Here is an 18141-nt window from a genome sequence, read left to right on the forward strand (position 1 = left end):
AAAAATAGCTAATAAGTAAATAATATTGTAATTCCAAACGCAAGCCGGCGACAAGCAATAAAAAAAAAACGGTTAAAATCGCGTCGATCCATCCCGCCCCTGTTGTTCGATTTTAACGTCGCCGCCGCCGGCTCGTAAAATGACATCGGGGGGCGGTTCGTGCCGCTTGCCGGATACTTCAAATCGGCCTGTAAAACACCCCATTTTCCAATAAACTGATATCAATACCTGCACCTGTTGAGTCTCTCGGTCGTTGGGGCGGGCGGACGAGGGGGTGGCGGTTAGGAGCGGGAAAAAAAGGGGGCGACGAAAAATCTCGGCGGTCTGTTTTGCGTTTCGCTTTGGCGGGGGCGGCATTGTTAACCCTCCGCCGCGGCGGAGGTCTCTAATAAGGTGGCGTAGTGTCGGAAGTTTACAAGAAACCGACTTTATTTGATCCTCCGCCGATAAGGATGGTGTGAAATCGTAAACGCAAACTTGTAAATCAGTTTTATCTGCGCGGGGTGGGGTGGCGGTGCGGCGTCGAGGACAATGCCGGGGTTTGTAGCCAAGCGCAGAACTTACAGCGTCGCACAAAGGACCTAACACCTGTTGTGGGTATGGTCTGTTCATAGATATAAGAAAGTGACCAATTGCTTTTGCATGGGATTATCCAAGGGCGATCGGAATTTAAATTCGGGTAAAATTGTGGTCCGTGATGGAAAATAATTTTATACCTACCTGTGTTTAATATTCTTTGGATTGGTATACTACTTAGTTTAAGTTTATTAGTAATCATTCTTATTTCGTATGTAATACAACGTGTGTTGAATCGTGTGCGAATTATGCAAAATATGTGCGAGTCTAGTGTATCTCAAGAGATGCTCCCGCCCAAATGTAGAAAACACTATTCTGTTGAGACTAAGGAAGTTATAAACAATGTTGATTTGACTCTCATTGAACGTGGTGCCAGCAAGCAAGCATCTTTAGAAGAAACGGCCACATTGACGAAAATTCCAACATTATAGAAAATTGTGAATAATCCCATTTCAGCGAGGAAAAAAAGAAGCGATGTTGACGTTTTCTCGAGGATAGATGAAAGTGATCAAGATATAATACGGCGTAAAATTTAGCAGTTATACGAGGAACAAAGCGTGCCTACATTAGATATTTTAATTAGGAGGCTTGAAAAAGATGAAACCGGTGTTAAACTTGGCAGAACTACCTTATCTAAGTGTATTAAAGCACATTTAACCTTTTAAAGTGAATACATATTGTCTTCTATCCAATTAATAGCTCCTTAGAAAATATACTATATATATATATATATATATATATATATATATATATATATATATATATATATATATATATTCTCACGTATTGATTCACGGATGGAAAAATGTGATGACACTATATTCCGGGATATCATCCGTTCGCTCGTTGAACTCCGACTGGAATCCTGCATCCGACTGGAATCCTGCAAATCTTGCATCCGACTGGAATCCTGCAGACGTTTCGCCAAAATCTCACTTGGCATCTTCAATGCTCGCGCTCCGAAAACACTTCGAACACTATATATATATACAGTGTGTCCAAGATAAGGATGCACAGCATGGGGATCTCGGAAACTATAAGAGATACAGTGTCGGTTAAATTAGACAAAAGTTGCGCATTTTGATACCGAACAAGATCCCGTTTTACAAATTTGAAAATTCCAACCCGTTCCGGAAATATCCGAGAAAAACCGAAATATTGCGATTTCGTTTTTATTATTTTTTAAAGCTATTTGAAAAGATATGAAAAAACGGAAAACACTTTTCCATTGGCACTTTTTAATCTCTCCAAATTGACGTTAACAAATTTTCATTACAGCGTTTCGATTCCATGGAACCACCATCAACTTTGATTTTTCTTATGGGACGGAAAAAAAGTACACACAGTATTAGGTTGTGCTTTTCATTGCGAATTCAACGATGTACGATACAATACGGTTACTTATGTTTTTATCCATAAAAATGGATTTTTAATACATTTCAGCATTTAAATGGAGTAGGCCATGACAAAATGACATCCAATCAATTTCAATGACACATTAATGTTATTTGTCTTTGTTATCAGTCGATCATAAGTTTATTCCTTTAGTTATTGTTTTTGTATTTTTATTGTTGTTGTCTTTTTCTAATTTATTTTGTTCTACAATGGAGGGAGGTAATTTTACAAACGAAGAAAAATGTGATATGCTGTCTTGCTACATCTGATGCCAAAGAAATTGTGTGGAAGCCGAGCGTATGTATTCTAACAAATACCCAGAGCGCAGACAACCTGACAAGAGTATTTTTCGGCGTTTGGTATTTAATCTGAAAGAATATGGATCATTTAAGAAGCCTGCATTATCCCGACAAAAACCTTCCAGTGAAGAAAACCAATACATTGTTCTACAATCTGTTATCGAAAATCCACAAACTTCTACCAGAGAAATTGAAGACCAGAATGGGGTAGCTAAATCTACAGCTCAGTTTATTTTAAGGAAAAATGAATTTAAGCTTTACAAATTCAGAATATGTCAAGGATTAAAACCGGGTGACGACGAACGACGTAGACATTTTTGTGAGTGGTATACCAGGATGTGTGATGAGAGTTTTAATTTTCCATATAAAGTGATTTGGTCTGATGAAAGTATGGTGACCAATAACGGTATTTATAACAGGCGCAATACACACTATTGGTCGCAACAAAATCCACGTGTTAATAGACTATCCAGACATCAAGTTCGCTTTGGGTTTAATATTTGGCGTGGGATTTTTGGTAGCAAGATTATAGGCCCTATTTTCTATAATAATTCCTTAACTTCCGAGCGGTACCTTGACATCTTGAGGCACGATTTAGAAGATGCCTTAGATGATTTACCGCTAGGCGCTGTGCAAGGCTGCTGGTTCGAACAAGATGGTGCCCCAGCCCATAACTCCAGAGAAGTTCGCCAATATTTAACTGAACGGTTTGATGGAACATACATTGGGACTTACAGTGAAACACCTTGGCCTCCAAGGTCCCCGGACTTAACTCCCTTGGACTTTTCTTATGGGGCTACATAAAAAATGAGCTATTCAAAGAATGTTTTGACAACGAGGAACAATTACGTCAATCAGTACGAGCAGCGTTTAATAAAATTACTCCTGAAATGTTAAGTCGTGTTTTGGAGTCTACCGTGAGACGGACGTACTTATGCCTAGAAAATGGAGGTCATTTATTCGAACATTTGTTATAGAATTTGTTTTTCCATTTTCTTTTGCCTTTCATCGTTCGGATCTCATGGCCTACTACAATAAAATACTAGAAATGTATTAAAAAGCCATTTTTCTGGATAAAAACATAAGTAACCGTATCGTATCGTACATCGTTGAATTCGCAATGAAAAGCACAACCTAATACTGTGTGTACTTTTTTTCCGTCCCATAAGAAAAATCAAAGTTGATGGTGGTTCCATGGAATCGAAACGCTGTAATGAAAATTTGTTAACGTCAATTTTGAGAGATTAAAAAGTGCCAATGGAAAAGTGTTTTCCGTTTTTTCATATCTTTTCAAATAGCTTTAAAAAATAATAAAAACGAAATCGCAATATTTCGGTTTTTCTCGGATATTTCCGGAACGGCTTGGAATTTTCAAATTTGTAAAACGGCATCTTGTTCGGTATCAAAATGCGCAACTTTTGTCTAATTGAACCGACACTGTATCTCTTATAGTTTCCGAGATCCCCATGCTGTGCATGCTTATCTTGGACACACTGTATATATAACAACCATACATACCAATATCAATACATGCAACGAATGCATAAAACGAATTTAAAACATTACCCCCCTATACCCCATACGAATCTCGAACATTTCCTCGGAACCAAAACACCTCGCGTATCACCCATTTCCTCGTAGAAGCATCCATATTCGACCAACGATTCCCAGAACCCGACCATTTCCTAGTCCGTCGACCGTAAATAATTTCGGAAACAACTTTCCCATGGTGTACGACATAGATATATATATATACAGAACAACACCTGATATTATTTCTTAATATTCCCGGAATAACGAGGGGCCACTTAAATTAGTTTGGTGACCCGAACCGCTCGCGTTAATTGCCCTCCAGTTAACGCGTCTACGAATAATTATACGACCAGTCCGCTCAAAGAAAAAAAAACTACGAAGTTCTTCTTCTATCATCTACGACGTAGCAATCAATATCCCAACCTAATTAATGCCCCTCGCGCGCCGCCCCATTGTTCCACGACCGATGGCCTGCGCCCACTTGACGATCTCCTTCGCGTCGCGACGCAGCCCCCCCCACCCCGATGATTAGTCAAACCCTTTTACCCCCCTTCATATTGTAATACGGGACGTCCGTCGTCGTGATGTATGATTCGAATCATATATCAAACAATATCGGGCTAATTCGCACAGCCCGGTTTCTCGGATGTCTTTGTTCGGCCGTCTCTCTTCGATACGACGTTTGTTTTAAATTTCGAACGTCAGTGGCGTAACGCGGGGTGACGAGAACCTCAAAGTTCGACCGGAACCTTCGAAGAGGTTGTTTGTGTCCTACTGCCTTTGCCGGCACTCCACAGCAACAAGTTTATGATATAATGATATAATTAAAAATACCAACCTCTTCACCACGAAACTTGTTGCTAATTAAATAACAAACCTTGACCTAATTTAAAATGTGTCTTCAGCAAAACTATTTTGCAAAAAAATTGCAATGCAAAAACCACGAAAGTGGTTAATAACTAAGATACACAGTGTCAAAATTATAATTTTTGTCTCGTTTTTGATTAATTGGTGGGGCAACATGGCGGCATGAAGTTTGAAATTGTTGGTTTCGTAAGGTAAATGTTAAAGGCTATGTTATTTACAACGTTTTATGGGAAAAGGTAATGTCTTTGGGGCCAATGCACCCTGAAATTAAAAAGTGAGGTCATTTTATAGACTTTGCGTTCTGCAAATCACATGCAAACTAAGAACCGAGTCGAACTTCTCTGCTTAAAAAACCAAATTCCAAATTTCATGAATGTTGATTGAATTATTTATAAAAATCGGAGGCAAAATTTCAACTTTCAAAGAATCTGTAATTTTTTTTTCCATTAAAGCTCTTGGATTTATTTTTCTGATGTTGCTGTTCTGAAGACTGAATACACATTGGTTAGTTAAGCTCGAATATGTTCCAATTTGCTTAACTCATATTGGATGATGGAATTTTGCGAAGGAGAACTAGCTAGATTAGTATTAGTGTAATTAGGGAGTGCTGTATAATTTTATTACTGATACTACTAGTAGATCTTCTTCTTGCATATAAAGGATGTTTTTTTTTCGATGTATATAACTTTAAGTTGCAATAAAACAACGATGGATTATTCGATTGACATGAATTTTATTTATCCGCAAGATAATCTTGTGGCATTACATTTTAAATTTGATTTCTGGCATATGACCGGATGTAGTCCAATCTGGACGTCCAATTTTCGATAACTTTTTCCAACATTTGTGGCTGTATATCGGCGAATGTTGCCTTCCAAATGGTCAAGCGTTTGTGGCTTATCCGCATAGACCAATGACTTTACATAGCTCCACAGAAAGTATTCTAGCGGTGTTAAATCACAATATCTTGGAGGCCAATTCACAGGTCCAAAACGTGCAATTAGGCGGTCACCAAACGTGTCTTTCAATAAATCGATTGTGGCACGAGCTCTGTGACAGGTTGCGCCGTCTTGTTGAAACCACATCTCCTGGACATCATGGTTATTCAATTCAGGAATGAAAGTGTTAGTAATCATAGCTCTACACCATTGAATGTAACGTTCTGGCGTTTGAAGAAGAACGGACCAATGATTCCACCATCCCATAAAGCGCACCAAACAGTCAGTTTTTCTGGATGTAACGGTGTTTCGACATACACTTGAGGATTAGCTTAGCTCCAAATGCGGCAGTTTTGTTTGTTGACGTAGCCACTCAACCAGAAGTGCGCTTCATCGCTAAACAAAATTTGCTTATGAAAATCGGGAACAACGGCAATCTCGTTTTGGGCCCATTCGACGAATCTATGCCTTACTCGATGATCGTTTGGCTTCAATTCTTGCACGAGTTGGATTTTGTAAGCACGTAAACCAAGATCCTTTCGCAAAATCTTCCATAAAGTGGATGGACAGAGATCCAAATCCTGTGCTCGATGGCGGATGGACTCATTCAGGTCTTCCTCAATGCTACGCTCTCCGTGGTGCGAAAACGTTCCATCGAATTAACTGCTCTGATGGACGATTTTGTCGACGATAAAATGGACGTAGTACGCGATACGTATTCCGCACGGAACCATTATTTTCGAAATAAAATTGCACCATTTGCAAGCGAATAATATAATTAGTATAAAACTGCAATTAATTTATTCTTCAAGTAGATTTTTCTTAAACATTCCATTTAACTCATCATTTAATCTTGTTAGGTCAATTATTATATTGTTTGTATTTAATGGAACGTAAGACAAACTTTGTTGGTTATGTAATAATTTTAATCCTGTCGTTGGTGGCGCTATAGATAATTAATTGTGTTACGAGTTCGCGAAAAATATAATATATTAATTGACGCACAAGAGATTTCCGTAGTGGGCTTGTTTGTTGAAATAAAAATGAAAATTTTCGGACTACCACCGCACGCCACCACTGATCCCACGTATTTATCCTTTTCTCGTAACGTCATTTATTCGAATGACCGGCGAAACCATCGCCGTCCTTTTACAGTTGTGACACACATACATATAGACCTTTCTGGATATGGCTTCCCCCTTGTGCTTCGGGATGGATTAGATTCCCCGGGCGGCGCGAGGGGGGTGGGGTGCGCGAAAGGACAATGCCGTTCGGTTAATGATGGATTTTGCGTTTTTGTCTTATCCGGCATCGCGAATACGCGCGTGGATGTGTGTGTGTGCGGAGGTCATTTGTTTGAATTGCCCTTTTATTGTGGACCTGCCCGCGCCGATGCCGAAACGGCCAGTTCTTGATCTTTGACAAATGTATTTCGGGGGTTCAGGGCGTGGAGAGAGGGATTTCGAATTGTAAAGTATATATATGTTTCCTTTGCATAACAATGCGATGAGGAAAATATTAGTTAAATCTACACCTCTGATCGCCCATTAGTGATTCGCCAACAAATATTTACAAGTGGTCGCTTCTACAAGTTTCAAAATGTCTGGGAGATGTTAAGAAACGATAAAATTTAATCAAAATAAGTAAATTGGAATTTAACAAAAGAAGTACAATTTCTTTATAAATTTATCAACTGGTGGGTTATGAATAGAAAAAACAAAAGGCCTTTCTCTACAAGGTTTACAAGGTAACTGAGTTTTCTAAAACAGAAGACAACCCGATAGTACAAAGTTATCACCAAGAAGTAGAAGAAGGATAATACGTACATTCATACAAAAACGGTGATTGCTCAACAGGCAGAGATGCACCTCAGATTTTATCTTATAATATAACCATAAGTATTTGTACTAGTTGACAGAATAGAAAAACATTTTTATGGAAAAATCTTATTAGATATGGAATGCTGAAATATCATAAGATATTTCATATCATAAGATATATATATATATATATATATATATATATATATATATATATATATATATATATATATATATATATATATATATATATATATATATATATATATATATATCATAATATATATACAGTGTGTCCAAGATAAGGATGCACAGCATGGGGATCTCGGAAACTATAAGAGATACAGTGTCGGTTAAATTAGACAAAAGTTGCGCATTTTGATACCGAACAAGATCCCGTTTTACAAATTTGAAAATTCCTAGCCGTTCCGGAAATATCCGAGAAAAACCGAAATATTGCGATTTCGTTTTTATTATTTTTTAAAGCTATTTGAAAAGATATGAAAAAACGGAAAACACTTTTCCATTGGCACTTTTTAATCTCTCCAAATTGACGTTAACAAATTTTCATTACAGCGTTTCGATTCCATGGAACCACCATCAACTTTGGGACTTATGGGACGGAAAAAAAGTACACACAGTATTAGGTTGTGCTTTTCATTGCGAATTCAACGATGTACGATACAATACGGTTACTTATGTTTTTATCCAGAAAAATGGCTTTTTAATACATTTCTAGTATTTTATTGTAGTAGACCATGAGATCCGAACGATGAAAGGCAAAAGAAAATGGTTGACAAGTTCGAGTTAATGTGTTTATTTATTTACTAACTCTAACTGTTCATTTAACATAACAACTAAATCCAACAAGTTAATGAAAAACAAATTCTATAACAAATGTTCGAATAAATGACCTCCATTTTCTAGGCATAAGTACGCCCGTCTCACGGTAGACTCCAAAACACGACTTAACATTTCAGGAGTAATTTTATTAAACGCTGCTCGTACTGATTGACGTAATTGTTCCTCGTTGTCAAAACATTCTTTGAATACCTCATTTTTTATGTAGCCCCATAAGAAAAAGTCCAAGGGAGTTAAGTCCGGGGACCTTGGAGGCCAAGGTGTTTCACTGTAAGTCCCAATGTATTTTCCATCAAACCGTTCAGTTAAATATTGGCGAACTTCTCTGGAGTTATGGGCTGGGGCACCATCTTGTTGGAACCAGCAGCCTTGCACAGCGCCTAGCGGTAAATCATCTAAGGCATCTTCTAAATCGTGCCTCAAGATGTCAAGGTACCGCTCGGAAGTTAAGGAATTATTATAGAAAATAGGGCCTATAATCTTGCTACCAAAAATCCCACACCAAATATTAAACCCAAAGCAAACTTGATGTCTGGATAGTCTATTAACACGTGGATTTTGTTGCGACCAATAGTGTGTATTGCGCCTGTTATAAATACCGTTATTGGTCACCATACTTTCATCAGACCAAATCACTTTATATGGAAAATTAAAACTCTCATCACACATCCTGGTATACCACTCACAAAAATGTCTACGTCGTTCGTCGTCACCCGGTTTTAATCCTTGACATATTCTGAATTTGTAAGGCTTAAATTCATTTTTCCTTAAAATAAACTGAGCTGTAGATTTAGCTACCCCATTCTGGTCTTCAATTTCTCTGGTAGAAGTTTGTGGATTTTCGATAACAGATTGTAGAACAATGTATTGGTTTTCTTCATTGGAAGGTTTTTGTCGGGATAATGCAGGCTTCTTAAATGATCCATATTCTTTCAGATTAAATAACAAACGCCGAAAAATACTCTTGTCAGGTTGTCTCCGCTCTGGGTATTTGTTAGAATACATACGCTCGGCTTCCACACAATTTCTTTGGCATCAGATGTAGCAAGACAGCATATCACATTTTTCTTCGTTTGTAAAATTACCTCCCTCCATTGTAGAACAAAATAAATTAGAAAAAGACAACAACAATAAAAATACAAAAACAATAACTAAAGGAATAAACTTATGATCGACTGATAACAAAGACAAATAACATTAATGTGTCATTGAAATTGACTGGATGTCATTTTGTCATGGCCTACTCCATTTAAATGCTGAAATGTATTAAAAATCCATTTTTCTGGATAAAAACATAAGTAACCGTATTGTATCGTACATCGTTGAATTCGCAATGAAAAGCACAACCTAATACTGTGTGTACTTTTTTTCCGTCCCATAAGAAAAATCAAAGTTGATGGTGGTTCCATGGAATCGAAACGCTGTAATGAAAATTTGTTAACGTCAATTTGGAGAGATTAAAAAGTGCCAATGGAAAAGTGTTTTCCGTTTTTTCATATCTTTTCAAATAGCTTTAAAAAATAATAAAAACGAAATCGCAATATTTCGGTTTTTCTCGGATATTTCCGGAACGGCTTGGAATTTTCAAATTTGTAAAACGGGATCTTGTTCGGTATCAAAATGCGCAACTTTTGTCTAATTTAACCGACACTGTATCTCTTATAGTTTCCGAGATCCCCATGCTGTGCATCCTTATCTTGGACACACTGTATATATATATATGTATATATATATATATATATATATATATATATATATATATATATATATATATATATATATATATATATATATATATATATCTTATGATACCTAACCATATATATATATATATATATATATATATATATATATATATATATATATATATATATATATATATATATATATATATATATATATATATATATATATATATATATATATATATATATATATATATATATATATATATATATATATATATATATATATATATCTTATGATACCTAACCATATATATATATATATATATATATATATATATATATATATATATATATATATATATATATATATATATATATATATATATATATATATATATATATATATATATATATATATATATATATATATATATATATATATATATATATATATATATATATATATATCATAAGATATTATAAGAAGAAATAAGAAGGCTAATCTTAGCTCACAAAAGGTTCCTAACTATCTAAACCAATATAAAAAAAACAAACCAAAGGTTTGTGTCTAAAACCAAGTAAATCAAGATAACTAAGGTTAAACAGTGTCACTTTCGACTAACCAAAATTAGAGTTTCAAACAGTCAAAAAATGTTGGCATCCCTGTTGAATGTTGAGGCAACTCGCATATTAACATCATCTGTTATTAAAAAAATTCTCCAAAATGTCAACAAACAGTCGTCTAGCGGAGATAGACTAAATTCCAGTGTAGGGTTTTTTTTTTTGGTTTTGAAAGTACACTTAATGATATTTATAAATTAAAGTGACCATCATTGATCCTTAACGACCGAATGGAAGTATAACTTTAACAAACCCTTATGCGTGGGGCATTCCTCCCCGGTCAGGCACCCCGCACCAAAGCGTCGAACGAGAACCACTAAAATCAGCCGTTAAAATTATTATTAAGTATTCATTAACAAAACTACGCTTAATGGGACTGAAACGGCAATTAAAGCACGTCGGATGCGGGCAGCGTTCGTTTGTTTTTAATCGCGCCAACTTGATTGCCGTCCACTTGTTCTCACCGCTGCTGCGGCCACGACCACGATGGACTTCGATGACTATAGTATAGCCCTCTTGCATATTTGCCTCAAACTTTTTCAAATACCTCGTGAAGTGGAACGAATGAAACGAAAGTGGGGTCAAACTATCATTTTAAATATTTCATTAATATCAATAACAAATAAACAAAAGAGGAATACTAAAACAACTTCGGCTTGAAAGTGAAAGCAAAATAAGCGGAAAGAAGGCGCTTTTATTGGTAATGACGTCAATGCTTGTGTCGAGACCTTCACGCCATCTAGTAGTAGCACAACCAGCCGAACATGTTCATATGTGTAATTTTACTGATTGCTCATATTTGCTTTTCATTTCCTTTTCTTTCTATAACATTTTAAAGGATCGCGGTTCGTCCAAAGCATTATCGTCTAGGTCTCTTGGATTGTAATGGATTGAAAACTGGCAATAAAACAAGTTTTGGTATTAGTTGTTTGAGAAATTACGAATAATTCATAAGTGACATCCCAAATAAATTAGAGATTTGTCAGAGAGACTCGTGGATTTAAATTGTGCTAAAATGTGAATTCATTTTGCATATATTATTAATTTGCATTATTTTATTCATACGGTTATAAAACCAAGAATATCTGTGGGCCAAAAATGATCCTAAACTTGATTTGTTTTTGTTATCTTCAACTATTTCACTGCTATCACTACTATACGAAGTTACATCTGTCCCCATGTATATTTTCACACTGTCAGACATAAACTCCCTTTTAATCTTTCATTTGCATTGCATTGCATTGAAAATGCATTGAAAATGCAATGCAAATGGAAACACTTCTGGTTCGGTTTGCATTACGTTATGAAATATATAAAAAATACAGAACAGAGTATCAAAATGAAATAAATAATTCAAAAAAATTTTTTCTTCTTCAAGTGTCATGTTCCCATTGAACGTTGACAACTGCCCGGTTCACGATGTCTCTACATCTTTCCCGATCTTGTCCTACATGGAGCAACTAATCTTATTGAGCATTTTTTTATTAAGGGTCCAACCATTAAACCATCAAAGAGTACTGCAACGTAATTGTTTTCCCATTGATATACATAACAAATGGGAGTTTCCTTACTTGAGTATGTCCGGAGTATCTAAATTTGTCCCAATGCATGAGAAAGATGAAACCTGTTTCAATTATCCCAACAGTTTCGAGAGTTCGTCTTATTATTTTGGGGTCAAACGAAATTAACTCAAACCAGTATGGATTTAGGAAAGGGCGTTCCACCACCCACTATTGCTTATAGCGACTTATGTTTCCATTGTCGCGTTCTGCAACCTGTCATAATTAGACAGTACAAATGTACTCCAGGTCAACCATAGCTTTCACTTCCAGTAATTATTATTTAGATTCCCTTTTTTCCTGACTATTTAACGTTAGCTTGTTCGCTTGTCTGGTTAACAAAAGAAAATATGTATAACATTCGATATACACTATTATAAATTTTATTAGTTAAAAATATTTAAAAAAAATGTATAGACGTTCTCCCATTAATGCAAATAGGAAACACTACTAATCGTCTTTTTGTATTTTGAAATTTGTTTCACGTTTTTATTAATCAGTTGCAATTCTACTTTAGAGAGAGTTCCTTATTTATCGCAATTTAGAACTACAGAAGGAACTGCTAACATGTAAATGGGTGACGTCATCGGCGATTGAAAAGTCAACTTTCATTTTACAAGATTGACTGATCGTTTTTATTTTTAAAATAATTCCACCCCTCCCCACTACTGCCCCGCGCTTGTCACTAATAACACTCCCCACCCCTCGAAGGGAGCATTAGAATCCACATTCCTCGGGGGTAATTTTATACTTTATATAACATTGTCTCTCCCTTTTAACTCAACCGCCATTAAAATAAAAGGGTTACAGCGCGACGCTAAATACTAAGGCGCCCCCCTCCCGCATCTTCGATCCCCCCATCCCCCCCGCTAACGCTAGTCGGCTCGCTCGCGCTTGCCGTCTCACCCATCCGGTTAGACGGAGAAGGGTTGATGGGGACGACGCGTAGATGTCGCCGCGACGGCTTCTTCTTCGCCCCCCGGTTCGACGGAGACACATGTGCCCGAAGAGCCCAAAAAAGGGTTGAAGGGAATGATCTGGGGAATTATTCGGGCATCGGCATAAGGGCCTCCGCGGCCCCGGCCTATCGGTAAAACCAGATAAAGGGCGAGCGGTGTTGAAAAAGGGTGGCAAATTTATAGACGCTTTTCCCGGGGTAATTAGCAAAGTAATGACGTATTACGGAAAAAGGAACGGGGTGAGGGTGTGCTATATCTGCGACGGTCGGGTGGAGAACCTTTGCAAACACCTATAACAAAATAATAAATAATAATCTCTGGGGAATCTACACGGGAGGTTAAAATATCACAAGATGCCGGACCAATCTTCCTTAACATTTTAGAAGAGGTATCGAAGCCTCATCTTTCGAGTCACTTACCTGTGATTTAGTTCTAAGAGAATGACTAAATAGTGCTTACTTAGTTAGTTTTCGTCAATATAATACTCCCAACGGTGTGGCAATAAAAAATATAATAATTAAAACGGAACCCCCTATATATTTTTTCACATTACGATTTTCCTGTGACCTCCTATATCTTCAATCTGTTGCCTTTATCATAGTAAAAATAGACTATAATAGGAGTGAAGCCCCTGGGTAATTATTTTACACGCCAACTAGACAAGAGTAGCGAGATACGGGGTGATCCATTTAGAAATTTTGGAAAAGAAAATGGTTTAAAGTATGTTAAGTTAGATTGGACTTTGGAACTTTGGCCGAATATTCCATCCTTATCGCAAACAGGTGCTGCGTTTTATAAAAGCGCAATGCCCCGCTCGCTTGTCAGTTAGTTGAATTCATAAACCGGAGCGCGCAAATATCGTCGGATATAGACGCGCGACGATTAAAGAATTTTTTTTATCCATTAAAAAAGTGGAATCCTAGTTAAAAAAACAAAACTATACCCGGATTTTTTTGAGTGAAATATTCGTCTTTTCGCCAGAAAGCTGCATTGTCCGGACATTCGTCTGTGTGTTTTTAAAGGCATATTCCGTTTTAACATCCAGTAGTCCGCCGCCAGGCTTTATCAACATATTTTGAACAATACTTTCGTAGTTTTCGTCCTAAGAGTTCCCAAGAAACTTATCAATTACGTCTCTAAATGACGCAAACGAGCAAACAAACCAAAATATACGTGGTATACATTTTTCAAAATAACTTCGTTCCAACTGCGCAACTGCGCCAGCTCAGTTGCTTTGCAGAGAGAAATCTTCAAATCAATACTGCCAAATCACATTTAAAAAATGTGGCGTTTTTTGGAAAATGGGCACCCAAAAAAAAATCAAACAGCTATCAAAAAGCATATTTTTAGGATATCCGTAGGTAGTCCGATTGAAGAAACCCACCTCACCCCTAATTCGAAAGAAATCCGCCCGCATGCAGTTTGGGTGGGGCGGGGGGGAGGAGCGCTTGTACACGCACATGTACGCGCGCGACGGGCGTTAATTAAGAATTTTTATTAACGATTTCCTAATAAAAATTAAAAAGTTTACTCACACGAGAGAGAGATGAGTCAGACGATTTCGAACCCGGCGTTTGAGCCGAGATAGGCCTTTACGAGCGAATAAATTGTCAGAAATTTAGTTCGGTAATTTAAAGCGACGACGAGGACGGGATGTGTGGCGTCTGGAAATCCTTTGAAATGACGATTATCAGTAATTTTTGTGTTGCCTTTTACTCGACACCAACCAAATTGAATTATCCTCTCTAATAGCGACGTGTTATTATCGCGCTCGCGACTCCGTTTTTGATTGCCGAAAAGTGTGCTGAACTGATAAGGTAAAAAGCGGCAGGATTTTTGTTAAAAGTCGTTGCTTTCTGGAGCGGCCATCATGTAACTAAGTTGAACCTGCCTTAAGAAGTAAACCTGTCTAGCGGGGAAGAGTGGGCTCAGAACAACACTGACCTACTGGTGAAAGAAGATAACCAATATTGGCCTTCGTATATATATCCCAGCATATTTCAGGCAACTCATTGAAAAGGCTAGATAATTTAATATTCCATCGTATCTCTGCTTTGTAGACTATCAGAAAGCGTTTGATACAGTAGACTGGAGCTTCCTTTCGACCATAATGGAGCAAATGGGAACTGGTCCTCTACCATAAAAACAGCGCGAGAGCCAGAATCGACGGGATGTGGTCGGGGACCTTCAGAACGACCGCAGGAGTTCGACAGGGCTGCATTCTTTCAGTAATCTTATTTAACGCATATAGCGAATACGTCATGAGAGAGGTTCCAGGCGAGTGACAAGACGGAATATCTGTTGGCGGAAAGCGGATTAACAACTTGCGCTACGCTGATGACACAGTGATCATATCGTCAACCATACCAGCCATAACAGACTGTCTAAAACGAAAATAATGATTGTTGAGATACAAGATACAAATTGCAGGCTATGAAGTGACAAACAGTTTTAACTATCTTGGTTCCTAAATTACCAACACTGGGAAATGTTGGTACACTTGGTAGTCGCTGAAAAGATCAGCGACTACCAAGCTATCACTATCACTAAAAAAACGAAACTCCGTTAAGTTGATTCTCTAATATTCCCCACTGCAACGTACGCAGCGGAAACCTGGACTTTAACCAAAACAGTAAAAAACCGAATAGAGGCTTTTGAAATGTGGGTTTACGCGTCTCATGGTCAGAGCGTCCAACCAACGTATCCGTGTTACAAGAAATTGATCCGCGTACAAGCCTCCTAACCGGAATAACCTGGTGCTTATAACTAAAAGATCAGAAAGAAGAAGGCAAATGCCCCACTAGATGAGTAGACCGAACAAAACCCTTAGTATAGACTGCACCCTTAGTATAGGATTGCACAAAATGGGCAAGCATGAAATCAACTGCTGAATCAAATATGAATAATCTCACCACATCCTGTGGAAGGGAAAATGGCACATTTCAAGTGGAAATACATACTACAGAGAAAATCAACACCCCTATAGCCAGGCAGCATTTAAGGTGCAGAAATTATTTCGACGCGCCTTCATGGTAGCAAGGAGCTGTTAAGAGGCCTTATCCATGTTTGGGAGCCGAAATGAGACATTACATGAACACCTAGACGGAAACAAGCAACGGGACACACACTTCACCTATAGAACAACAGCCAATGTCGGTTCTTTCTGTTTCAACTTCTAGTTTCTGTCTTAATGATACTTTACAAAAACGTGTAAATATCTGTTAAGCAAAGTTTAAACTCAAGTTTCATGACAGCTTTATACTCTTCCAAATCCATTATTGTGCACTGGTTCACTAGGCGGTTTTAATTAATAAAGATAAAGGTAGGTTCAAAGGCTCCAAAAAAGTTACTGCTATTGACTGTGCAAGTTTGATTATGCTTCGGACAATCTGAAGAATTGCGCCTGGTAACTTTAGGTCAAACAACATGGCAATGAACTGTTTTGTACTATAGACCTACAACTAGCGGCAATAAGAATTTAACCTGTTACGATGGTGGTTTGTATCCCAACCTCCGTCATCAAACTTTCGGTTTCAGCGGCCTAGAACAAATCAATCCCAACATAAGAAATCTGGGTTATATTAGAAAATGTAAGTATGAAGTCAGGGTTTATTACTATGGATGATAACACCTTTGGTGATGTAAATTTATTACCATAATTAATTTTTGAGTAAAGGTAATATTTCTTTATTTCACAATTTTCTCATCTCCTTTTTTTTCTCCGTTTTAATCTGATATTTCTTACTTTTCTTAACTTATTTTATATACAGTTCCAAAATCCAGTACCGAAATTTTTGTTTTGTTTTTTTTTTGTTCTACCTTTATAGTGAGTATACTGCTCAATTCGAATATTGGAAACACCAAATCGAATATAACCGAAATAGTTGGAGCAAAATATTTATTGTATCTGTTTTATTAACATGCATAATTTATTTAAATATGGATATAAAAAACAGGATATTCATTGCAATTAAATTTGCCCGGTTCTCAAACCCAGACCAAAACACATCAATTCCTTAGTATCGACGGGGAAACTGTAAAATTTTTGTTTGTTTGTATTTTTTAATTCTCTATTTTAGTTGCTTTGGAGCAATCAGAGAAAAATTGTCGTAAAATAAAAAAAAAATTAACGATTTGATTAAAATTCAATATATTTTTGCTGCATTGGTGCTTTTTCTTAATAAAACAAAACTAATGTCTGCATTTGAATTGAATTGTTTAAAATAACATTGTAAATCTTTCTTTTTTCTGCTAAGGCCGTCCTTAGAGAAGAAAGTCACATGCGATATTAATGTAACAGACTTTCTTATTCTGTCTATAACATATAATGTTTTCATTGTAATTAAATTCTCCCCTACTTTAAATTAATAATATCAGCATATGTTTACGGTTTAGTTAAAGATTCATACTTTAAGAAGAGAAATAAAAGCCGATCTTTAAATCGTTTAACTGTTTTCAATCATACCTAATTCTTGGGGATACTGAAAATCCAAACGACCGGCTACTACCTAGCAACACAACAAGTCGACCACCGTCCTATTGGTTAAAAGTCTCATGACCACCTTTTCTTTTTAAAAGGTTGGAAGCCACAACCGAACTCCCTTAAAATATAAACATACGCAATACATTCAATATAGGAAAAACGAAAGTGACTAAAGTAATAGTTTATAAATAAATTAATATCAAAATGTTTACAAAAGTATATCAAATGTCATGTTTTGATTTGTTAAATAATTGTTATTATTATTAAATATTTTTGCGCATACGGATGCGGGCGATTCTATCAAAGCCTCACTAGATGTCGAACACGATCTCCCTCCCTCCCTCAGCCCGGAACAAAAGCGTCGAATTTTCAATCCGGAACGCGACCGACTGTAACAAAAACGCATCGGCTCGAAAACAAATGTCACGTCGACCGCAATTGTATTGAAACGCGCGGCATTTGACGGCCTTTACCCGATCGGACTGATTGATTGACGGACGAATTTTCGCGCCCCCCCCCCTCCGTATTGTTTTTAATTTTTT

The sequence above is a fragment of the Cylas formicarius genome, unplaced genomic scaffold (genome assembly GCF_029955315.1).
Source record: "Cylas formicarius isolate icCylForm1 unplaced genomic scaffold, icCylForm1.1 PGA_scaffold_8__14_contigs__length_24414737, whole genome shotgun sequence".
Classification (NCBI taxonomy): domain Eukaryota; kingdom Metazoa; phylum Arthropoda; class Insecta; order Coleoptera; family Brentidae; genus Cylas; species Cylas formicarius.